At 42.4% G+C, this 26,089-nt stretch overlaps 1 protein-coding gene across 13 annotated transcripts in view; it reads left to right on the top strand.

The window, feature by feature from the left end:
• APBB2 (amyloid beta precursor protein binding family B member 2) overlaps positions 1 to 26,089 on the top strand; it is a 204,682-nt gene that overhangs the window by 43,636 nt on the left and 134,957 nt on the right. Inside the window, exon 3 of one of the 13 annotated variants that reach the window (XM_087736241.1) lies at positions 20,287 to 20,330. The exons of the other annotated variants lie outside the window; for them this stretch is intronic. The gene's annotated coding sequence lies outside the window, so the exon portion shown is untranslated. The remainder of the gene's footprint in view (positions 1 to 20,286; positions 20,331 to 26,089) is intronic. 13 annotated transcript variants of the gene reach the window in all.

The raw sequence follows: 26,089 nt of genomic DNA, 5'->3' as shown, positions 1-26,089 counted from the left end.
CGCTTGTAAAACTTGCCACATCACATTTGGCATTTAGTGCTGTGTTGTTGTAAAGATGAAGATCTCTGGAAACAGAGGATCACTTCAATTTTGTGTTGTAATAGTATATGCCAAATGAGAAAAAGTGGAGTCCTGCAAGTGAACCCTTGCTCTGCAGTATCTTTTGTCTGAGTTTTCAAATCTGAAGTGCAGCCTGCGCTCTTGAAAAGTAGTAGCTGAACTTCTAGAGTCTTCCCAAACACACAGCTACAATTTTATGGTAGGATATGTTTCTGCAAAAGCGTAGCCAATGTGCAGCAAAGGCGCAGGAAGGGAAGAAATTAAACCCAAGTTTTAACAGCAGTGGAGGAATAAGGAAAGGGTTAAAAAAATACAGTGATCATTAGTATTGGATATATAAATGAGTATAATTTCTCAATTGGGTTTTATTGGTTGAGTTTAAAACTTGGAAGCAAGCTGACTTTAGACTGTGGTGTTTATGGCAAGATAAAAATGCAATAATGTAAGCAAATGGTTTTCCTGACCATTTTTAAATCTGGATACAAGCAAGCATAGCAGTAACCCCCTGAGTGAGATTATTAGAGTTGTATAACATTTCCAAACAGCGTTTTGAATTTGGCCCTATTGGAAGCAAGAACAGTTACTCTTCTCCTACATCTGTACAAGCCTGATCCAAACCTGATCCAGTATCTTCTCCTGAGATCAGGGTTTCAGAGCACAGTTTTGGGGTCTTTTTTATCATCGTTTTAAAGGTTTTAAATACAAGAATTGAAGAGCAGTGTAATGTAGTAAATAGAGAACTCGATTAAGACACCTGAGCTGGTGAAACCCTGTCTGTGCTCTGCTGAATTCCAGCTGACTTCAGTGAAGTCAGGCTCTGACATGGAGTTTCCATTCGTGGGCAGCGATGCTGGGCAGGTGATGCTGCTTATATGGTCTTTCATCCTTTGCCTTGCTAAAGGATATGTTTTGTTTCATAAAGCTGGTATACTGAAATAAGAATGAGGAACTTGCAGCTTTCTTTTGCTTAACTGGTACCCAATACCTACCCAAGCAGAACATTTCAGGTCAGGATTGTACATGCTACTTGACTGCCCTGTCTTGTTCAGTCAAGCGTTGTTGGAATTTTTCTTGTATTGAATAGTCCCCCTGCACTTGGTTATCGTAGGAGGATTATCTGCATTGCACGTAAATGTGCTGTGGCTGCAGAGGGGATCTGAGCTGGTCTCATGCGATCTACCTCAGGGCCAGAAGCAACACGGTTGAGCTTGGGCAGCAAGGTGCAGCCTTGGCAGTTTGGGCTGGTGCCATCTCAGGGATGGATCTCTGTGCTTTAGAATCAGCATCGCTGCTGTTTCTAATGTGGTCCTGTACCTTAGTAACTAGTATTACACTTGTTTTTACACTTGCAAGACTATATTTAAAAGGAAAGGCTTTATAGGTTAAGAAAAAATACGTATCAGCTGTGACAACTGTCACCTGTCCAGGCATTCTGTCCTTTGCATCTGTCCAGGCATCTGTCCTTTGCACATTACTTTGTAATGTGAATAAAGTTGTAATATATGTAAACAACAACACTTGGACTCTACGGTACTGTTATTTTATAGCACTATAACTAGAAGGTCTTTAAGCCTTACTGTTTTACAAATTGGCTTTGGGTTTCTGTGGGGAAAACAGTGCTGATATATTCATCAAATTTAAGGGATTAAGACGAGAAGGAAGTTAAACACTGTGAAAAGTGTGTTTGAATTGCAGAAACACAAACAGGGTTGTATGAAAGATGTTAGGAAACAATCTGTTCTCTGTTACAGTTTTAGAGATCTTCAGGGAAAAAGAAGGCTTTTTTGTTGTTGCACACCCTGAGGAATGCGCTCTCTTATAGGTGGGGTACCTTTGAATGCTTTTAACAGCCTAATTGGCGCATAAACAAAACCACCCCAAAGGCTGCTTTCTTAGTGGAAGGACTGTGCTTGTGTGGTATGCGTTTCTGGCTAGATCCAAGTAGGGGTTTTTTTGGAGGCCTTTTGCATTTTTTGTGGTAACCCTATAAACAAAATATTTGGAGAACGCACCCCTGTGGTGTTCCTAGGACTTCTCTTTTGTCAATGATCTGTTGTTCGAAAGCTGTGTCTAGAAGAAAGTACCCGACTACCTTTTCAAAGTCTATCTTTGACGTATTTCTATGCTCTGCAGTTTTTAATATAAAGAAAAACACTACTGCAGTACGCTCTGAAGGTGTTGTTCAACAGTGGTGTAAGCCAGCATAAGCTGGCGGTTTTGCCGGTGATGCCCTTGTAGGCAAGCTTCAAGCGTTAGACTTTAGTGGTATGGGTTGCTGCGTAATCAGACTTTTATATTAGAAGCAACTGGATGTGTTTCATGATTTCTGGAGAAAGTAAGCATTCAGTTCCCTGGGGTGAATTTCCTTGATTAGCTGTCAGACTCTCTTAACTTTCCAAAAGCCAGCTCTTACCTGATAACAGAAAATACTGCTCAACTGCTCAGGTTGGTGCTGAGAAGCAAGGAAGGCTCCCTGTTCTCCCATGTGCCGTGAAGAGGCTGGGCACCTCAGGTACGTGGCTTGTGGGGTGCTGCTGAGCATCTTCTTCTCGGCTCAGTTTGTTTCCCTGCAGAGGATCAGACCGAATGACTGATCTTGGACTTGTTGCTGCATTTCCCAACTGGCCCTTCCCTAGAAATGGGTATGTCTTTCTCTCTAGCTAGCTTACAGGGCTGCAGGGATGCTGACAGAAATAGTTCACAAAAGCAGAATAGTAATGCTTTAAGGATCCCCCAAATTGTAGAAGAATCTAAACTTCTGTAATGGTAATATATAACTGTGGTACCTTCACACTGTCTACAGCTGATTGTTGTTGGTTGGTTGTCTTTAAAGGCAGCCCAAGCACAGAGAGGGACCATTGCTGGCATTCGGTTCCACTTTCATCAGGAGACTTTGTGGATGGTTATATACAACCTCAAAATGCAAACCCTTAGTGGAAAACAATGTAGCAAAACATTCTTACGATGTTCCTTATGAATAGCTTTGTTCATGTGGGGTTTTGTTTTGGGGTGTTTGGGTTCTGTGGTTAATTAAATCTGGCTTTACTTTTTTTTTCACTTACAGAAGCCTGTCATTTGTTAGCTGGGTCAGCTGAACACTGTGCACATGTGCTCTGCTTTCATTGTACCTGGAAGCTAGAGGTATTTTTCCAGGGACTTTTTAGGCCTTTTATGGTGTGGTGCCATTAGAACTGCACTGGGATTTTTGGTGCGTCTGTATAGTTTCCGTGCACTCTAAGCAACTGATTATCAGTGGCATATTAACTCCATGTCAGAAGGAGTACTGAGCAGTTCAGGTACCAAGCTGTTGGGTTACTTGGGTGAACAGCAGGAACATCAGCTCAATCAAAACAAACAGAAAAACCTAGCTAAAATACGTGGCAAACAGAAGAAAAGGAAATGAGTTGTTTTAAAGGACTTAGTCCTTTTACAAACATTTAGAGCAAAAGCCACCCAAAGTCCTGCCTCCTTGTTCTTCTGAGCATTTTGCTCTGCGGCTGGCTGTATTTCTGTCAGTAGCAGCCCCCGTGGATTACAGTGCTACCTGCCAGCATTGCAGAACTTCTCAAGGTGGCCAGGATGACAGCTCTTTTGTTATGCATGGGCAGTGCTTCCTCTTATGGAAATCTCTGTTTCTGTGCTGTAATATGTGGAAAAGAAGTATCATAGATTTGTGGTTTGGGTTGTCCCCCCCGCCATCACCTCTTGTATTCAAAAGCAAGGACCCTTGCATAGGAGTATCACACTGCAGTATTTTGTGCAACAGAAAGATGGCTTGTAAGTGTATGAACAGAAATGAATTTTTTTTTTTTCTGTCCTGTGTATGTATATGACGGTGGACTGCTAAAGACACTTTATTGACATGTGTGTCTTCCAGTTAGCGAAGGAAATTGTGTTGATGAAGACTGGAACAAGGGCTGAAAGCAGGGAGATACTGTCCTGGCTGTTGTCGTCACTGATGATGACTTTCATCACTTCATGCTGCTGTGATTCTGGGAGACCCAGCAGACATCTACTGCTGGGTTAAGGCTGCTCTACTTGATTGGAGTAAGACAGTGCTAACTTTCTTGGACCTGCCTAACAGTGTGCTATTTTAGGCTGATGCACAAAGAGGGTGATTCGCCTTATCTGTTAATGGGAAGGGTGCTAATGCTCTGGAGGATTCCTGTCATTCTTGTGATGGAGGTCAGTCTGGACTTTCACAAAACAGAGCCTTGGCGTTTATAACAAAAAACCAAAGGTGTGATGTGCTAGTGTGGCCTCACGTCCCACTGTGCAGTAGCTCTGCAAACTGCCTCTCTTGGTTGTTGTCCTTGGGTCTGTTGTTGCTAAAGTAGGATAAGTATATCACCTGTCTAGAAGGAACTACTTTCTTCACTGTGGGGTGGCTGCTGGCTTATGTGTTTTGGATCAAAATATGGTTAGACATTTGGGTATATCTCTTTTGTTTTTAAAGGTTCTGGATGCCTCTTTCAGTTCTTCATCTCCCTGCTACTACTGCCTTTTCTGAGCTGCAGCGGGGACAGCCTGGGTCTAGTCATCAAGTGTGGGATGAATGGAGATGTTCCTATTGTGTCATGTTTCTTGAGGATGCTGTAGCCAAGGTCAGTGAGACAGGCTGGGAATCAGTAGGTACAAAAAGGAATTAGCTGGATATAATGATTATCCCTCTCCAGAGATGTTTGTCTAAGCACATACAAAAGTGCTTGTGGACTGAAGTTTGCTATTGCCTCAAAACCTTAGTCAGCATGCAGTGTGGTGAGTGCACGGGAGGTGCATTTTTAAGCTAGCGTAAACAAGCAGAGAAGTCATTTGAGTGCAGGGGGGTGCCTCAGAGTAACTCCTCTGGAGAGAACGCAGTAAAGTGTACCACCTAAAGGGTGAGGAGTTGTGGTTCTTTCAGACATGACTTAACATGTCCAAGTGCGGAGGGAGGAAATATTTGAGAGCTTTGCAGCGTGCTTTTCAGAAGATAGTAGTAGATATTTCAACAAAGCTCATGCTGGGAAGTTTCTAAGGAAAGATTTGCTGTGAAGAGCATTCCAGGAGGCTTGGTATGGAAGTGCAGAGGTGAACATGCTGCAGTTTCGTTGGCAAGGAGCATGCCTCTGGCTGATGTGTGTCTTATGGCGGGCACTTGTGATTTCTCCCTGTTTAAGCTAGTTACCTGCATTAGATCGGCAGGGAGGAAGTTGAAGTACTCCGTTTTCCTTCAGTGATGTTGAAATTAATTGGATTTATGACATCAAGGGAGGAATATAAGCCACAGGTATAAAATGTATTCCACTTTTGCTGTATCTAACAAGCTCTTATTTTTCAAATTTATTACGCTGTGTAATGTTATGCTTTACTAGTCTGAAGTAAGCATTTCAGTGAAACTGAGTGCTCATTCACTGGCTTCCACGTCCCACTGAAACTCGGTGCTTTGCAAGTGCTTTCTGTTCCACAGAACTTCTGTTTTCTTTATTTTTTTGGACTATTGCCTAGTGTTGCCATTTCATGCTTTTGCCATAAAGTGGTGCGTTAAAACAGGATGCCTTTGTCTGTGCTCAGGCACCGCCATTTTGAGGGGGGGAGTTGGCGGGAAGGAGTGGGTAGCTGGCAGTTACAGGCCCCCAGAGGAACCAGGCAAAATGGTGCCCATTCATGGGGCCCTAGTAGTAAAGTATACCTTCCCCAGTGTTTCCCTGCAGTTTTACTTTGGCTCTGCGAGTTGCCTGAGCTGCAAAGAGCTCCTGGCTCTTGATGCTCAAGGATATTTTGGGTAGTTGAAGGTGGAGCGCCTCCGCCGTCTTCTGTGCGGTCTCTGGACAGCAATGAGGGCATGGAGGTCCTGTGCTGCGGGGATGCTGATGAAGTCCTGCTTGTGCCATTGCAAGTGTTGCTGAATGCAGGCTGACCCCGTGCTGATCCAGCTTTGGTGGTAGGAGCCTTGTGTCCTGTGGTAAACAGGTTCAGCAAAAGATGACTTTTGAGACCAAGCGGTCCTCAGCTATGGCTCCAGGTACGCACAGTGTGATTGCCTTGGCTGTCTTCTGCTGCGTCTGGCATCTTGGCAATGGGAAGGGGAATGTGGCAATGGAGGGCTCTCGCTATGCTGTGTTCAGCGGTTCCTTTCCTCTGGGTATTTTTGGGCTGCCTCACTACTAAACCCCCAGTAGTCTTGCTGGAGTGCGGTAGTTCTCAAAGTCCTGTGCAGTTTCACTTGGGAATTGTGGATGTATGATAAAACTCGCAGCAGACGGGGGGGAGGATTTCCTCTCTCCTTGATAAAAATAGTCTTTGGCTAAGGAGGAATTGCGATTCCCAGAAACTTAACTCGATGCTCTGGGCAAAAATTGGCCTGTTGGGAAGTGCTTGCTGCAGACTTGCTCATGAGCTCCCAGAGGGTAGGTGTGTGGTACCATCCCTGACAGCCAAAATGCCAAGAGGAGAGTAGCCGTACGTGGAACATGGGAGAGGAATATTCCATAGAAATCAGTTGTCGTTCGCTGTGGATTAATTTCTCTGATGCTTTTGGAAATTAGTCTTGGATATTTGGGGCTAAAGGATAACTGGTGTCTGTGGCTGGTGTCCTCTTCAGAAATGAAGACTGGCAAAAGGAGGGAAGTGAGTACCTGAGATGACGCACATTTCTGATGTTAAAATGGACATATTTCGTACATTGTGAGAGAGGTAGATTTCTGTTCTGCTTTGCAGTTCTCCCTTAAAAAAAAATTACACTTTCTTTGAGCTCTCATTATTTATTTTCAAAACAGAGCAGTTATGTTGTCCTCCCTGATGTTTTATTATCCCGAAATTAGTCCAGAGGTATGTATGTAGGAGGACTCGATCGGAAAACCCATAAACAGGCAGTGTGGATGAGGGAGCTGGCGCTGTTCGTGCCGGCCCTGTAGTGTTTACAGCGAGCAGAAGTTGCAGCGGGACCAGCCTGGCTGTAGGCTGTTCTGGAGGTGTAGGGTGAGTGTATACTGCAGTATGCTGTCTGACGCTCTTGTCAAATTAATTGGTGGGGCTTAATAATGAACAATGCTTCCTCCTGTGGTAACAGTACCATACCCCTGCAGCAGGTACTGATTCTCACAACGTATCTGGTCGCTGATTCCTTGTGGGCCAGAGGGAGAACAAAGTTGTCCCTGTTTCCTCCGCGCAAGTTGTATTTTGACAGGTAAGATGACGTAACAGCAGAAATGCAATTTTGACAAGTTTTGTCTGGTGGGTAATGCATACCAGACTGGTTTTGCTACTAAGTCATATTAAACAGGGTAACTTAAATGAACGTATTGTTGCTGTGCTGGAGAAGAACTCCATCTCAAGTTAATCAGTAAAGGCTTGACTCTAAAGTCAAGTCAGTAATATGCTTCCTTATCGCTTCTTTCTACTTAAAAAAGGGTTGTAGTGATTCTGCTGTTTCAGACCATGGGGAATGAAAACATTCAAAATATGAACTGCGGTCCTCTTACTTACCAGTTACCATAGAAATCTAAATAAAGAATGCTCTGCAAATAATGTAAATATAGCTTAACTTTCACAGCTCTTGCTTTCTTAAAAAGACATGGCATTGTTCAGATTTCTGTAGTAACTGATCAGTAAGGGCAACTGCACACATTCTGAATAAAATTGCTGTAAAAGTGCTGTATTTACACTATTTGCAAGTATTCTCAGTATCAGAGAACTTTTCAGTTAGTGATTTTTAACATCAATTTGTTGTGGTAAATGAGGCCAGAAAAAGCTGCTTTGCATTCTTTATAAGAGCTGCAAAATGCTCAAGATTTTATGGATTATGAGTGAGCCACCTACAGAACTGTTTCTGTAGTTCCAGCGGGAAATGCGACCCAGTGACATGCACAGCAGCCAGCGTTAAGCTGCAGCTAGAAACTCAGGAAGCAACAAGATGTCTTGTCTGGAAATGTGCTGCTCTTCTGGGGGCCACTCAAGCTCTCCCCTGGGCCGGCTTTCTCACTCAACTTGTTGCATAGCCCAAGAATGGGGAATGGAGGCGAGCTGGCTTTTGGGTGTCTTTGGCCTCTGCAAGTGGCATGGTCTGACTTACGGCAGGTCAGTTTGACCTAATATCCTTTTAGGAGCTGAGAGTTGTTGCAGAGTAAAGCTGCTCCAGGTTTTACCCACTGTCCTTAGGAGCACATATTATGCATGTCTTATCTGGTGGGACCTGATGGTATTTTTACCACTTCTCATTGTTTTAAAAGTAAATATTAAGACTTTTTTTTTTTAATGCAGTCACTGTGGTTTCATCGGTTTTCATCTGTTTCCAGTCATCTCATATAATGTAAATCACTTCCATATTCCATTGATTTTTTTTTTATTATTATTTTTTTCTTTTTCCTGGGGCGGGCTGGCTGGTAGTAGTAACCTCCTTGCAGAAAGAGAGCTAAGCATGTAAGAATTTTAAATGAGTTTCCATCTGGTGTTGGTTTTGGCTTGGTAACAGGAATAAAAATGTTTTGCATTTTTACAAAGTAGAGGATTTTTTTTTTTCTCCTGATAGTTAAAAACTGAATCTAAAAAGCAAAATGGAAATTTACATATTTACAGAGCCAGGTCACTGAGCTGTGCCCTCACATCAGCATGCAGCTGAGGGAAACCAAAAAGCGTCTGTACCATGTGATGGTTGGACAAACTGGGGATTTTTATGGGCAAATCTGAGCTGGTATGGCTTCCCAACAGCTCTCTAAGCAATATAGCTGTACTCCTGAGATGCTGTGCTCTTTGAAGTTTCTAAGTTAGCTCTACTAGTCATGTGTAATTAAACCAAATACAGTCCCCACGCCTACATCATGTTCAGGTGTTGGACTGGATAATTGTGTGCAGTACTTCTCTGGGTGTTGGCATTCCAATAGCTACTTAACATCCTGGTGCAGGTTTGGAGGAAACCAGGCAGCAATTCTGGATGGGGAGGTTAATGCCACTTTCCTGATTTCCCCCCCCTTCTCACTGCTCCCACTTCTCACCTTGCCCTGGCAGCTCTGGCTGGGCGAGGTGGTTGGCACTGCTTTTCTGAGGAGCACTGAGGCTTCTGCAATGTTCTTGATTTTGCTGTATTTGTCCAGAAAATGCAGGCACCTTTTTAATGAACAGGATGATATTGCATGAGGACAATGTTGGGAGGTCTGTTCTTTCTCAGTGACTGTGTCGGTATTTGGTGGGCTTGGTGCTGGTCTGTTGCTGTCCTTTGGCTCTGTGATGTGGAAGCTGCAGAAATGGCCATGGAGGGTGCTTCACCTTTGTGTCAGTCTGGTCTGGTCTGACCAATGTGCCTAGCCTGAGGTGCCTCCGTAGGGAAATCGGATCCCTTCCCGTGGAGGATTGGTGCCTGAATGTACCCCTGAAAGCGAGGAGGAATACTACAGGCATCGTTCACCATGGCTGAGACCACTTCTTTTTGAGGTCAAAAGGATCTAGGCGACATATTTATTATTCAGTGGGTATTTGATAATGTTTCAAGTCTGTTTTCTTGATGTCCTGCCAAAAGAGAAATAGTTGTTTCAGTAGCAATTTTACCAAACTTCTATGATAAGAAACTGATCTGAACTCAAAGTGATTATTTTAATGGATCTGCAATTTTGCTCTGTTTTTTCCCATGTCCTGCTTTCTAAAAAGCCTACTCAGCAAATCCAGCAACTATTATATCAGTTGACTATTGGCTGTGTTTTTAGATGCTTGCAAAAATAGTAGATGGTGGAATTTTAGCTAAGCAATTCTTTCCTTAGATTTCTGCTATCTGGTGTTGCATTTCTTTTCCTCCACTAACTCATCAAAATTGAAGGCAGTTCTCACTAAGGTGTAATATAAAGTTGAATTTAGATACAATGCTGCCAAGTAATTAGTGCGCTAATATAAATGTAGCTTTCAATACTTAATTGCATTTGAAATAATTTCAGCTGCAAACTAATAGTATGCTTTTTTGGACTTCTGGTTTATACATGGTGTTTGACTGCTTGTAGCTATTGGCTCTTTTTCTTTCTGTCCTCACACTAAAGGAACTTCTCATTTAATATTTAATTATTTGACAAATTTATTATTTATTTTTCAGTTTCTTCAACAGTTACCAAAATCCGAACGTTTTTAGGTTAAGGGCTCTTCCGTATTCCCTTCTTCAAAGGAACAGAGATTCACAAAACAGCACAGAATTTCTAAACTGAAGGTTAGAAAATAAAGGTGAAAAATTTTAAAAGTCCCCAGCTTCTGACTTCAATGAGTGCTTGGAGGTCAATGTGAGGTCTGCCTGCACTAGTCATGAGCCATGTCCAGGTACACAGGACATGCCTTAGCATGGTGATGAATGGGGGGGTGGAGTTATGCTGCTTTCAGAGAAACAATACTGCTTTTTTCTGCATTTGTTTATTTTTATAACTATCATAACTTGGAGTGTCAAGTGAAATCACCAAACTTTGCAGCCCTGTGGTTTTAAGAACTGCATGTAGGTGTGTAAGCCATTCAGTTTTGAGTGCTGCAGAAATAAGAGCTTCAACTGAATTTCTTCATTTATAATTGAAACTGAGAGAGGATGAGTGTATACAGGTACAGAAGGTTTTCTGGAAGAGGAGTTCTCATACAATGAAGAGCATCCTTTTAGCCAAATAGCTTTGAGTAGAATGAAAATTAATATTACAGCTAAGCCAGTGACTTACTGCTAGAAGAGGCTGTCCTTACTCCTTGTTTATTTGTTTGTTTTTTTCAGATGTTGTGTGATGTGGCCCTCCCTCTTCTTTCAGCCAGCTCTGAGGCTTTTTTTTTTTTTTTTTGGGTTCATCCTACTCCCTCTGCCCCCATGTGTGTGCTGCTGGGTTAGTTCCCTGTGTAGGCTCCTTGCCCAATTAAATGGGTGCCAGAATGGACACAGGAGGATCAGGAGGTGTGAGAAACCTCACCTTAGCCCCTGCGTGGTCTGGGAGGCTCAGGGTGTGCTGAGCCCACCAGGTAAGTGGGAACCCCGCTGAACAGAAGCATGCTGGAAATCCAAATTAAAGCATTTCTTACAAAAGGGGAGAAGGACTGGTTGCAGAGAAGCAGAACTTGCATAGCTGTATTGTTTCACTGGGCACAGCGGTGTTGGATTTGGGGTGCATTGGGTTTTATTTTTTCAGAAACATCAGAAATTTCTTGGGATAGGGGAGATGTGATCTGTCAGGGCTCTTGCAAATTGGAATTAGCCAAATTGAAGAGAGACGCTGAAACGCAGTGGGTATTCATCTCCATTCAGCACTTCATAGTAGGTAAAAATGCAGCTTTCTACTCTTGAATGCTTAGTATCTTGCCGTTGCTGCTGTTTCTGGTCCGTGCTTCTGATCGGTTTGTAATCCTGTTGCTTACTTTATGACTGTGGTGTGGGTATGAATTCCCAGAGGTATTAGTCCTTTGGGTTTCCTTTCAGGTGTGGTGAGGAAGAGGCTGACCTCTGTTGCATGCTCACAAGAAATAGTACTGTGAGAAATTGCCTCTTGCCTGGAGAACCTGGCTTCTTCTCCAGCAGCAGAGTGGTTACTGAGCCTTTTTTACTCACCCTGTTTGTCTTCCTCTGACAAAATAAATATACACTAATTATCCTGTTGATTACATGGTGCAATTTCCTTGTTCATTTTAAATTGCAGCAGTTCTGTGGCACTGCCAGCGTAAGAACCTTTGACACCAGTTTGTCCTTGAGTTTTGCACGCATCAGATACATACTACGCTGTAGTAATCTGTCAGAAAAGTGCTGCAAAACGTGAATGGACTTTGAGAAGAAATGTTTCTAATACTTCTCTAGTGTAAGCATTGGCAGTATAAAGCTTTTGTGCTGAGGAAGACTGCTGCAGCTGGGATCAGGTTTAAATCAGTCATTGCGTTTGACAGCTATTCTGACAGCTGGTACTTGCAGTTGGGTACGCTGCACCAGCATCATCTCTAGGGAGAGCTAAGATGTTGTGCATGAGCTCAGGTCTCTCCCTTTCACCATGGAAGATTTATCCTTTCATGGAACTTTGCATCAGTGTTAGATGCTTTGGAAAAGCCTGTATAAGTAGATGCATTTTGATAATCTTGTTTAGTTGTCGTAGATGTTGTCCTGTATAGGATCTGGTTATATCCTGTAAGACACTGAGCATCATCTCCTGCAATTGCTAAGGGAAGATTGTGATTCATGATGCCTTAACAAGTGATTAATCTTGAGCTGTTTTTGCTATTTCTTGATCTAAAACAAGAAGTTGACTTAATTTGCTACATGTTTGCTCACAACTCAACCATAGTGTAGTAAAATGAGTGAGGGTTAAAACTACCCTGTTTTGAGGCGTCTTGCTGTTGGGAATTGCTTCTGTGGATTGCAGTGTTGATCACTAGTGCGCTGGTGCAGTAGTTACTCGAAAGACGAGCTCTGTTAGGAAAGTGATAGCTCCTTACATGCTCCAGTCATGGGCTTGGATATATACATTATCCCGTAATTTGTAAATTGTTCAGTCTCAGGTTTATTGTTGTTCACAGTTGCATTCCACCAAACAGAGTAACTAAATGGGCTGCTTTAGAAGAAATGTTATTGGGTCAGGACCATTTATAGACTCTTGAGTTTTCTATGAGTTAAGATTAATCTTAACATTAGCTTTGTGCTTCGCTCAAATGTGGGTATTTATTATCTGTTTATTCTTATCCCTCGAAATGTTAAACTGATACAGTAGATTTGTCTTGTTATTAGTTAGCATAAATTGCTGCTTCATTTATCACTTAAACAACCTTTATATAGCTGCCTTTGTTGTTGTTGTTATAAAATGCCTTACCTTTGTCTGAAATGAAGGAAACTATAAGAGCACAAAATAGCAGTATACCTTAGGTTTACTGATGATAATGTGTGCTTGTATATTATCTTTTGTCAGTGGCTCTGGAGATGTTTTTCAGACTTTCAGCAAGCCTCTCCTGTCCTGGAAATTAGGAGTTAAGAATATCAGAAGATGTGTGATTCTAGGCAGCAAGCTGCATTACAGCAGTAGGTGACAGTAGGCTCTTCACTCATCTTGCTTGCCTTGTGTGGGCAGGTTTGGCTCAATTCCTGAAGATCCATCTTATCTTGCAGGGGCTTTGCTGTAAGAAATGGTTAGTCTGAGTCTCTTCTGACTGTTGAGATAATCTTATTTGTGAGTAATAGGTGACTCTGGTTTTGCATGGCTCTTATCATGTCTCGTTTACTGATTTATCACTTTCTTGTACCTTGCTAAGGTTTGGAAATTGTGGAGAGGAGAGCGCCTCTGACTCCGTGTTTTGTGCACAGGATATACCTCAATAGAGGGTCTCTAAGCAGTGTCAAAACAAGTTATTAATACACTTGTAAAGGATGTTACAGGTTCTCTCTTCCAGGTTGTTTTAACACACCTGTCAAGAAGCCACGGGTACCACTTGTGGTTGTTGTGGTTTTTAATGGGTTTGTAAACCATCCTATAGTGAGCTTAAGGAATTTGTACAAGGCCCCTCTCACCGTGAGTAGTAAAATAAAATCCTTGATCTTCCAGTCTCTTGCGTTTAGCCTCGGCTATGATTTTTCATTAGCTTAATATTTAAAGAAGTCTTGTAAGTGACGCTGGTTCAACTGATACATTAAAAAAAAAAAAATACAGATACCTGTAAGTATGAGATAAGTTGTACCTAACTAATAGGAATACACCTCACACAGCTGCATGGTTGCAGGTATTTACCTTTTACGGTACTTGAGAGGGTGATTCAGCCTAAGGAAATCTGAGGTTTATTGGCGTTCCAGGTCTGCTCTCTTACTGTGTTAAACTGCGTCTCTAAAGCAGAGATAGAGGCTTGAGAAACAAATTTTAAGAGCCAAAGAAGAATCTAATCTTTTAGCACTATCAGGTGAAATAAAATAACTTGTTTAAAGCCTCTACAGTATCTGTCTTTTTTTCAACTGTAGTCACTGTTCTTATGTTTCATTACCTCCAGTAATCATCATCAGTTTTTTCTGTTTGCATAAAACTTGACTGCCACCTTTACTCTGAACAGGGCCCTACTGTATCTGTATATGGGTGAATAAGCTACGTTCTGCGTCATGGGGAAGGTCTGCAGTAAAAAGGTGTGTGTATGTGATTTCTTTAGATTTAGTTTCTAGCTGTTATTTTATTTAGTAAAATTTAGAAAAAGCTTTCCTTGTGTAATAGGCAAATTGGAAGAAAAGTGTTTTCAACAGTTATTTTTAAAGGAAATGCATTTGTTATAAGTATGTGAAGGCAGTACAGTATTTTAAACTGTTATGGTACGAAGGCATTGTCTAAATTGGGTTAAATTATACCATCGGTCGCGTTTTGTGCATTAGAAAACTGATGTTAGTTTGAAAGCAACAGTTGTACTTTTTTAGTGAAAAATGGTAAACAACAGAATTTTTAGTCACTATTAAAACCAAACCTTTCCTCACAGATGGAGAGAAAACGCAGTGTATGTTTGGAAAAGGCAGAATGCTACGCTGTGTATTTGTATTTACAGGCAGATGCCCTCTGTTTCACGGTGATGTGTAGGTTAAACTCTAAAGTTTTGAAGTAGTTGGTTAGACTATCCACAGTATAAGCGCAGTTTGACTTTTAACTTGTTGAATGGTGCTGGAGTTCAGAAAGGGCAGGAGAAGGCAAGCGCGCGCTGGCTGCAGCCTGGGCCACTGGGGAGGCCTGGCGGCACCTTGGTCTGTCGAGCCACTGTGACTGTACTGGGTTTGCGTGGCAAGGTTATGGTAGCAGGGGGGCTACAGGGGTGGCTTCTCTGAGAAGCTGCTAGAAGCTTCCCCTATGTCCGATAGGGCCAATGCCAGCCAGCTCCAAGATGGACCCGCTGCTGGCCAAGGCCGAGCCCATCAGCGATGGTGGTAGCACCTCTGTGATAACAGATTTAAGAAGGGAAAAGTTGAACCTTTTGTTGAATTTTCTCTCCCCTGTCCAGTTGAAGAGGAGGAGTGATAGAGTGGCTTGGTGGGCACCTGGAATCCAGCCAAGGCCAACCCACCACAGTGACCTGGCTTTGGAAAATAACATGCTAATTTGAAGGGAAAGAGGATTGCTGTCGTCTTTAAAAGATATCCCTTCAGAAGTCTTTTTGTCTATTTTAATGTCAGCATTGATCTGTCCCAAAATTAGTGAAGTAAAGAGATGGTTTGGGGTCTTTTTTTTTTTTTTTTTAACCTGATAGTGTCTCTTTTTTTGAGAAGCATAAGCAATTACAAATAAACCATCAGAACATACATGGCAGAACTGAAATTACTTCAAAGTATTATTTACCAAGAGGGAAGTGGATGTGACCCTGGCAAGGAAATGCCGTCGCCGGTCTAGGAGGATTGGTGTCCGTTGCACCTGAGACAGGGGAAACATGCCAGATGAATCAGGTGGCATTTATTTCCTCTCTTGGGGTCTGTTTTATTTCATAGAATCATAGGATGGTTTGGGTTGCAAAAGACCTAAAGGTCATCTAGTTCCAATGCCCCTGCCATAAGCAGGGACATCTTCTACTAGGTCAGGTTGCTCAAAACCCCATCCACATTTCTAGGTCATGTTGAGCTTCTCATCAACCAACACCCCCAAGTCCTTCTCCTCAGAGCTGCTTTCAATCCATTCTCTGCCCAGCATGTATTTGTGCATGGGATTGCCCCGACCCATGTGTAGGACCTTGCACTTGGCCTTGTTGAACTTGATGAGGTTCTCATGGGCCCACCTCTCCAGCCTATCAGGGTCCCTCTGGATGGCATCCCTTCCCTTCAGCATGTTGACCGCACACACAGCTTGCTGTCGGCAGCAAACTTGCTGAGGGTGCACTCAATCCTACTGTACATGTTGCCAACAAAGATGTTAAACAGTGCCGGTCCCAATACCGACTCCTGAGGAACGCCACTCGTCACTGGTCTCCGCTTGGACATCGAGCCGTTGACCGCAGCTCTTTTAGCGTGACCATCCAGCCAATTCCTTATCCACCAAGTGGTCCATCCATCGAATCCACGTCTCTCCAATTTAGAGACAAGGATGTTGTGTGGGACAAGGTCAAATGCTTTGCACAAGTCCAGGTAGTTGATGTCCGATGCTCTTCTCTTATCTACCAACGCTGTAACCCTGTCGTAGAAGACCACCGAATCTGTCAGGCACGATTTGCCCTTAGTGAACCTCCTTATTTTCCATATGCCTTAGCATAGTTTCCAGGAGGATCTGTTCCATGATCTTGCTGGGCACAGAGGTGAGGCTGACTGGCCTGTAGTTCCCTGTGTCTTCCTTTTTTTTTTTCCCTTTTTAAAAATGGGGGTTATGTTTCCCCTTTTCCAGTCAGCAGGAACTTTACCAGACTGCCACAACTTCTCAGATATGATGGATAGTGGCTTAGCAATCTAATCTGCCAGTTCCCTCAGGACCTGTGGATGCATCTCATCAGATCCCATGGACTTGTGTACCTTCAGGTTCCTTAGATGGTCTTGAACCTGATCTTCGCCTACAGTGGGTGGTTCTTCATTCTCCCAGTCCCTGCCTTTGCCTTCTGCAACTTGGGTGGTGTGACTTGAGCACTTGCCAGTGAAAACTGAGGCAAAAAAGTTGAGTATCTCAGCCTTCTCCATATCCAGGGTAACCAGGTCTCCCATTTCCTTCTGGAGAGGGCCCACATTTTCTCTAGTCTTCCTTTTATCACCGACGTACCTATAGAAGCTTTTCTTATTGCCCTTGACACCCCTGGCTGGATTTAATTCTACCAGGGCTTTAGCTTTCCTAACCTGATCCCTGGCTGCTTGGACAGTTTCTCTGTATTCCTCCCAGGCTACCTGTCCTTGCTTCCACCCTCTGTAGGCTTCCTTTTTGAGTCTGAGTTTGTCCAGGAGCTCCTTGTTCATCCATGCAGGCCTCCTGGTGTTTTTGCCTGACTTCCTCTTTGTTGGGATGCGTCTCTCCTGAGCTTGGAGGAGGTGATCCTTGGGTATTAACCAACATTCTTGGGCCCCTCTTCCCTCCAGGGCTTTATCCCATGGTACTCTACTGAGCAGATCCCTGAAGTCTGCTCTCCTGAAGTCCAGGGTAGTGAGCTTGCTGTGCACCCTCCTTGGTGCCCTAAGGGTCTTGAACTCCACCATTTCATGTGCCATCATCATAGAAATCTTTGCTTAGCTTATACAAAGCACAGTGACTTCTTTTCAGGATTCACAGAATTAGCCCAGTTACGGATTTTTGGGGCTTTACAGGATTTTTTTTAAAGCATTCTTGTGAAAAAGGTGGCAACGGCTTGTGGGTTAACTGTTCTCCTCTTCCTTATCACTGCTTTCTTATATAGAAGTGGGAAAATAAGCTGCTGCTGCTTTTTGGTCTGTCAGCCCTCTGGAAGTGTCTCTTCGGGTTGCAATCTTCGTTAGGTGTGAGGTGGACTACCCCATTCTCAGCTAATGCAGCGCCATAGTCAAATAACTTGCTCTTGCCATAACTTAGCTACCCCGTGCCATTAGGTTTGAAAGCTCTGTTTTTGCTGACTGTACCAGCCACATTAGGATTGTGTTAAATTTGAACATAAATCTTCGTGTGCCTGTACGATGACCCACAAAGAAGGATGTAGTTTGTAATCTAGTGGTCTGCTGCCAATCAATGACCTTTGCAGTGTACACTTTGCATATAGGTATCCCTAATTGGGACCTTATCTTCTAGAATAGTATTTCATTGAGTATGGTGAGCTTTTAAAAGTATTATGTGTTTTCTGCTGGTTTGACACAGTAATCTTGCAAAAAGATGAGCAGCAAAGCTTGTCACTTAGGAATCCTTGTTGAATGGCAGCAACTGGGTTTTTTAATAATCCTCTGTGTTAAGGTTTAAACATACCGCAGTATGCCTGTGCTATACTAATTATGGATTTTATTTTTGATAACTAGAAATAGATTTGATTTTTAAATTTCTTTTAGCAGACTATCTCTAGGTGGAGTTCACAAGCTGCTTGCTAGTACAGACAGAAACAGGATTAATTGGAAAGATGATCGGTAATAAATACCCCAGGAAATCAGGTGGCAGATGACGACTGGCACGAACGCACTGAGAATTTTAAGGCATCCTCTCAAATCAGGTTTTTAGACACATATCTGTCTTGGCATATTGTATGAAAGGTGTGTGGTGTTTTTTTAAAAATTATTTATTTAATGCATTGGTTTCTCTAAAGATTTGGTAAAGACCTGGCCAAATGTATATGTAATTGAAAAGGAATATTAAAAAAACCCACTGGTGTTAATTATGGAAACAGGGTGCGGAATCCTAGCACACTGATTTCACTGGGAACAGGTTTTGTCTGCTAATGACTGCTATGAACAAGGCTTTCCCTGCAGAAAAAAACAAAACCAAAGCATTCTCCATTGATTTAAGACCATGCTTATATTACTGTGACTGAAAGTACCTTTGCCTGTGGCGCTGTCTGTCTCCCTTAGGAAGGGATGCAGAACGCTTCCCTGGTTTCTGTTATATTTTCTAAACTTCAGTTGCCTTTGAACTATAGTGTTGGTGCTTTCTCAAGTTTTATCTTTATTTTTACTCTAATAACTATTGCAGAAACTGTTTGACTTGCAGGAACACTGGCATCTCTTTGTCAGGTAAATATTTCTCTCACCAGGTATCCAGAGTATAGGGACTTTGTGATGTTTCTCTAAGTGAAACCCAGTTGCTGCTTGTTGTGCTCCACCTCTTGCATCTCCTGAAGCTCCCGGGGCTTCTGGGTATTGCCCAGCCTGACTGATGTTTCTGACAAAAGGCGCCTCTTTAAAAATGTTTGTTACTGTGGGCAGCATATGCCAGATACTTCTAGATCCTTTGCGGGATCAGCACTTTTGCTTGACCAATGTTGGGATCACCTTTCCCTTCCTTTCCCAGGTGGCCAGGAGGGAGCAGGGCTGTCCCTGCGTCAGCTACTTTATCCTCCTTCTGGACCTTCAGAGAAGGAGGAGGAGGACCTATTTGTCTGTGCTGAAATTAGATCAGGGTCCCATCTGAAATTTATACGAACCCACGTGTGGATTTCTGTAATTTTCAGATATGACCCCAATGAGTTTTCTTCCTGTTTTTTCCCCCCTCCTATTTTGAAACAACACTGAAAACACAGAGTGATCAGGATAAGAGTTGAGCACACTGGTGAGGTTACGTGTGTTAGCTGAGTCATTAGTGCTGGCGGTGCTCCTGGCCTGTTGCATGTGCCAGATGTGACATCTTTCAATGAAGTTTAAAGGCATGGTGAAAGATTATGGATATGGTTTCACATTGCTTTGGACTGTTCCAAAATTAATGTTTTTAAAAGCTGTTGCTGACAGCAAGTGTTAAAGGGTGTCTGTCCATCTTCAAGCTGTTACTACATGCTTCTCCTCCTCCCTGGCACCCTTGTGGCCCCCTATCCAAGCTGATCAATTTGAGGACCCAGCTGAAAAGTAACCCCTCAAAGAAGATTCAGCCTTGTGACCGTGTCGCGGTGATGAGGTGGCTGAGCCAGTCTAAATGCCAACTGCTGCTGAAAGGGACAGTTGGCTTAAACCTGCGTAGATGTAAAACCGTACCGTTACATGAAGCATTTCACTCTGCTGGCTGTGGAACAGCAACTTTGACTTTTACTTTCTGCAGCTGAATGTGTGTGAAATGATTCCTTAAGCTGAGGTGAGCACTGCCTGTTCATACTCAAGAGTTTTAACCTGTTGAGTCCAGGACTCTCTATTCCATTTAAGTTCTTCCTGCGTGAAGTTAAAGACAGTTCCAGCATGTTCTTCATGCGTATTTCGAGTTTATACTGTGCTTGATACCAATACTGAATTTCACTGTTGCTTTTGAGTATGGGAATAAATTGATTTTAAATGAAGACTCCGAGTTGACTGGCCTTGCAGGCATCTAAAATGTGTGCCTGTGTCCATCCGCATGCGTACTTATGCATATGTATATACACATACACACTCACGCTTATATCTCTAGCAGGAAGTCTTGGAGCCGGTGGTTCTCCCCCAGTAGCTCTGAGCACAGCCAGCTTCCTAGGTACGTAAACTGGAAACAATGGGAATTCTTCTTCTTGGCTTCTGTGAACTTCAGCTGAGGTTGTAGATGCTCACTTCTCATACTGCTTTCTAGCAACTTCTGGCACCGTTTAGGTTTTGAAGGGTCCAGTAGAGAGTTTTAATGTTTTGAATTTCAGGTGGTCCCATTTCAGCCATCTGTGTTCAACCTTGGTGTGACTGTCAGTGACTTTCTCCCTCGAGCTGTAACTCTGCACTTGTACTCTTAACAGGTTCCCAGCCCTCCTGGAGGTGGCATGTGTGAGGAAAAATACTTGTAAGTTCCAGAAAAGTTTTGAATTTTACTTTTCAGTTGTGGCACAGACCTCAATCTAGGTTCAGTAAAATTAGTGGCTAAATTCCTGTTGATTTACTGGAGGCTTCCTTGAGACCTCTCCATCAGTAATTCAGTTCATTTTGTTCTATCTATTACATGCTTCGCTTCTTGTTGTAGAGCACCTTCTTTTTAATTTTTAATTTCATAATACTTTGCATCTTTTGTCACAGTTTAGCCAGAGAGGATCAATACACAGACAGCTCCAGAACTTTCCTGTCCAAGTCAGTATTGCTCTTGTGCTTCTAGTCATTATCAGTACTCATTTAAGAAGCTATCAAGCCCCACTGTCTCTGTTGAAGAAGTTCCTTTTTTTTTTTTCCTGTATTGATTAACTTAACTGTTTTGAGTAAATTTGACTGCCTGTGGCTACTGCTGACCCTAGATTCCTGCAGTACCTCCAAGCAAAATGCTAAACATAGCTGGCATTCTTGGTACAGCATGAGTGGGTGTGTTGGCAATTTGGGGGCGCAGGACAAAGCACTGCAGTGCGTATCCAGGGCAATCTCTTATTTGGGGGGAAGAAAAAAAGAGTCTTATCCTGTGTTAACTTCTTTTTACTCTGGGAGCACAGCATTGAGAGATGAGATCCCTCTCGCTGTGGTTATGTATGATGCCCCTCAGTTTCTTACTGGAGTGGATGGTTCTGCATGAATTGGAAAAAAAATTCAATGTACTGGGGTGAAAAAAAAAAATCAATGTGATTATCTGCAATTGAGGGCTTAGTTAAAACAAGGGGATGGCAGGAGGTTTTAATTCATAGCCAGAAATGATAGGGATATAAGTGAGCTCGGGTGAGGGAACATTATTAGGGTGAATTTTGTTGCTTCCTTTTGGAGCATCTGGTAATAGCTGCTATCGGGTCTGTTCTGAGATGGTATTTCCTGTGTTTTAATGAAAGTGGTTGTAGCAATGTACAGGGTATTTTAGTGAAGACTCAGCAATATTGCAGCAACATATTAATTTCTGTAGTTTGACTTTTTGGTATTGACATGAAGTGTAAATATAACCATTTGGCAGTGTAATTAAATATGTGTGACGTCCTGTAGGAAAACTTCCTTCCAATTCAAGAGGAAATTCATCTAGAGACTTTTTGATTTAATACAGACATATCTGCCTCGTGTGTATGTGTATGAGCTTATTTAAAAAAAACCAAACAAACAAGCACAACACTTGCTAATAAAAATCTAGGTATTAAAGCCTTAGAAATGGAGAACTTGGAAAGAATCTAAAGGAGCATATTTTGGGCATAGCAATATAGTTATTAATTAATCTGCAGCCTTATTGTTGTTATTTTGTTAAATAAAACACTTTTTAAGTGATTGTCTTTTAAAAGAACTTCCTAATCAAGCAACTTCATTTATATTTTTTAATAAATTAAATAAATAAAAATCTTGGATTTTTATTTTATGAATAATTGCCGCATCGGACTTGTGAGTATGTATTGTATTTCTTGGCTGTATAGTCATACATGAGCAGAAGTCATTACTGAGAAACGTGCAGTCCTACAGCATGTAGTTCTTTGGACGTGATGTTTTATCTGCAATTGTCAGAAAGGGTTTTTCAGATTAATTAAGAATATGCTTGTGTGTTGCAGGATAGAATATGGCTAAATTTAGGGGAATAAACTTTCGAAGCCTATAGGATGGTTGAGGAAAGCTTTGTGTAACTTAAGGCAAAGATGTAGTCAACGCTCTTCTGAAGCCGGAGGTCATGCTAAGAACAATGGGAAGTCATTGGTCCACACAGGAAGCAAATGTATGATACAGGAGTAACATCTCTGGCATATAAGTACCAAATTGCTTGTCACCTGACAGCCATCCTTGGAGTTTGCTCTTTAGGTAGTGGTTCTTGTGACCTTTCTGTAGCTGATGATTTTGTATCTTCTATCTTCCTAATTTCTCTTCCATGGAAAGCATATTTTTTCCTGTTGTTGCCAGAATAGTTAGTCAGCATTTTCTCAGGAGCAACTGCAGGATCTCTTCTACCAGTGGCCTCAAGTTGGTTTAAAAAAGAAAAAAAACAACCAAACTAAAAGTATACGGATTAGGTAAGAGGTTTTAGCCTCATAGCAGATTTTATGACATGGTGGGAAGATGTATGCTTTTTTTGAAGATGATCAGGAAATTAATCTCATTCTCTTCATGAGGTTATTGCACCGTTAATAGATCTCCCTGTCAGAGGTAGGGAATTGAGAAAATACTGCATAGCACTAGAAGTGCAGTCATAAGTAAAAAAAAATAAATTATTTAGATATCTTTCTCTTGATGAGAATTGTGAGACCACAGCTGCCGTATTTTTCATCTGCTTTACTTCCTTAAGAGATCAACCCTAGATGGTGAGTCAGCTAGCCAGCAAAGATGATTAATAAAGGAATAAGCTAAATAAGGATTTTTTTTCTATTAACCACCAGCTGTTCTGAGCAAGAAATGTCCCAAGTACTTGCTGACCCTGTTGTGTTTTTGTTTTTGTTTTTGTTTTTTTTTTTAAAAAAAAAAAGGACAAAAAAAAAAACCCAAACCCAACTAAACAAAACCACCAAAACCCCCCAAAACCCCAACAGCTGTTATATTTGATGTGACGGAGATAGGACAGGTCTGATAGTTACTTCTAACAGTGGTTCTGCCTTAATTCTACTAAGCACATATGTAATGATCTATTCCAAACCTTTCATAGGCTTGCATAAGATCTTTTAGTGTGGGGGGAAAAAATGTGCTGTAATATTTTTAACTTTATTCCCACCTTCCCCCTGCTCCTTCCCGAACCAGAATGCCAGAGGCGTGTAAGGTAGAGGAGATGATCCTTTGTTACAGCTAAGCACCTATTGTGCAAAAAGTTTTGTATATGTTGTCCTGATGTGCAGTATCAGTATGATTTCTGTTGGCACATGTTGCCTAAGTTAAAAGTTCTTCATTGTCTTTTAGCTGGCTTTCAAGCCAAAATTATGAGGTCTTGTCACAGCATCATTAAAATTGATTATGACTAAAACTGGAGAGAGACTTGAGCCTTTTATTCTGCCTTTTTTTAGTGCACTCATTTTAACCATGCAGTCTGAGAGTCTGCCTGACCTTTAATGAATGCAATTTGACGTCCTGCTGGACAAATTTTCCTATATAGATTTTCTTGTATATATGAAAATAATGTAAAAGAGATAGTATGAAACAACGCAGATGTGAGACAAAGACACCCTTCTAATGGCATAATAAACCTGCAGTGTGAGGAGGTGCCTAGGCTAACGTGAAAGCTGCATGAAGGCCAGCAGTGCTGGCAGAGCGGTTGGCTAAGCGGGATGCTGAAAGGCAGAGAGTGCCAGAGAAGCCAAGCTGGCATTGCTGAGAATCTTGTCCCATGATGCTGTAAGCCCTGTGCCTTGCCCTGGCATGGCGGGTGTCAAGGATGCTCTAAGATGGAGCATCCTGTTGGGTGCAGCACAGGCCAGAAAGTACTGGAGAATATCAAGAGAGGTTGGGGAGAGTTATACAGTGATAATAGTACTCCAGAGTAGGGATGAATAACTGAAGTCAGTTACTGGGAGAGTTTGTACTTAGAGCACAGATGCTTTAAAAAGATGCCTTTTTAAAAGGGAGCTGACTCGCAAATTCAGATTTCATTTCAGTTTTGCAGTGCACTTTTAATAACTTGCCTTCATTCAGGCAGGGTTACAAGCTAAGGCTGAGTGTAGCTCCATTTTAATTTATCCTGGTTTAGCTAATGCTTTGTGAAATTATTGTCTTAATGGTGGGAAAGTACATCTCTTGGGAAATGTGAACAAAAGACTACCTTGTTGGGAAAACTGTCTCTGGTTTGTGGAGCTCTTGAGTTGAGCAGATGATGTAATATTTTAACATGATCTTGTAAGAGGGTGTATTGCATTTTGGTTTGTGTCCCTGTTTCTTCTGCAAGGACTCATCCTGTTTTGCTGGGTTTGACCTGTTAATGTATGTGCAGAACAGGAGGTGGAAACGGAATAACTAAAGAGCGTGCTTGTGCCCTGGAGGGGGAAGGATGACTTAAGCTAAAATGCTGCCTCCATATCCCATGGGTATGATATGTGGTAGAGTGACTGGATCTCCTGCATTATTCATTGCCACCGACTTCTGCTGTGACGTGAGTGTTTATCACTTGAATAGTTGTGCTGTGGGTTGCTGCAGAAAAGGTGTGTGTGACCTGAATACTCATCACCCACAGGTCTTTCTCTAAGTGACAGATAAAACCTGGTCTCAAGTATGGTATGTCTGCCAAGAAGTCGAATCATTTGGAGATGTTTTTCTTTCAGACAGCTTGTGGATGAGCATCTTTAGTTGCTTCTAACCCTCATGGTTGGCCTCTGTCACATGTATCAGCATGAATTCCCAGGCTTTCAATTCCTTCCTTAAAATATGATGCCTGTGTGAAAGTAAGTTTTATTATTAACATGTATTTGGAAAATTGTTCAGCTAGCTAAGTTGCATCCCATTGTGCTAAGAATAAGATTTTTTGAGAGAAATTCCAGGCTGGTTTGTTTTCAAATATTGATTCAAGTTTCTTTCTTTCTTTCTTTCTTCTTTTAATTTTTTTTTTTAATTCTTTTTAACTCGGCTGCTTGAGTGTTTTCAAAGCACGTTTGTTTTGCTGCTGAGGTGCTAACAGCAAATCGTGTTTTGGGCTTTTGTGAACTCTAATGCTTGGGTCAGGAAGGATGAGCAAACAGAAAATATGGCTTGATTGCCATCCACTGGGGGGAATACATGCCGGGGTTGTACTTGGACTGTGCTTGAAGAGTCGCTGTTGAGCGATATCTACCCTTATGTCGACTGTGCTGTGCCTTTGGCATAATAACCCAGAAACTGTCAGCCTCAGCCCAGAAGTTTGCTCAGACAGTTTTGTAATAGCAGGTTCTTGTTGCGAGTCATGATAGCAGTGATGCTGAAAGCTGGAGAGAAGGGGTGGGCTTAGGGATGGAGGGGGGACACAAGGCTCAGTTGTGCTGCTGGGGGGATGCTCAGCACACTGCAGACCGCCTGCCCTGGAGCGTGGGAGATGTGTTCAGGATGTTTCTGTACTCTCCTCCTTTTCCGTTGGCTTTTGCGCATTGGATATATGTGTGCTGAGACCTAGCACCAGAACAGCATCTGTCTTTCTGGAACAGCTCCTTGCCCTGGCTGGCTGGTTCACCCTTAGGAAGCTGAATTACTCACCAATGGAAATACCAGCTCCCTCAGGCTATAAGGGTAGGGTTTTTCCATAAAACTTTTTACTGGTAGGATATTATGATTTATGGGTAACTAACATGAATGGAAGCAGGTTTTTGGGGTGCACAATCTGACAGGACCAGGTGAGCTGGAGCCAGTGCTGTGCAGTGGGAGATGTCAGCTTCTCTGATGCTGAAGATGAATTCTGCTTCAGTGTCAACCTAGTGCTTTGCTTTCTTCTGCTTTGGTGTCTGTGCAGCGCAGCTCAGTGAGCTGAGAAAAGCAGTCAGTCATGCAGCCAGAGGACAAAAGTAACACCCTGATGTTTGGGAGCGGTCACTGGCAACGTGGAGGTCTATGTAAATGATTTGAGGGCGATGGTGAGGAGGATTTGCTAAAATGAAAATACAGATTTCGTCCAGACTGGCATGAAAGGAAAGTTTCTTAGCTCTTCCCTCCTGCCCCCCACACCCCTTCCTGTGCAAAATTTTAAAAGGAAAACCAAAAAACACTTTCCAGTACCCACTTTGG

Source organism: Nipponia nippon, unplaced genomic scaffold, assembly GCF_047370975.1.
Source record: "Nipponia nippon isolate SJK-2023a ecotype South Korea unplaced genomic scaffold, ASM4737097v1 scaffold_6, whole genome shotgun sequence".
Taxonomy (NCBI): domain Eukaryota; kingdom Metazoa; phylum Chordata; class Aves; order Pelecaniformes; family Threskiornithidae; genus Nipponia; species Nipponia nippon.
The sequence above is the reverse complement of the archived record's forward strand: the minus strand, read 5'-3'. Positions and strand labels throughout refer to the sequence as shown.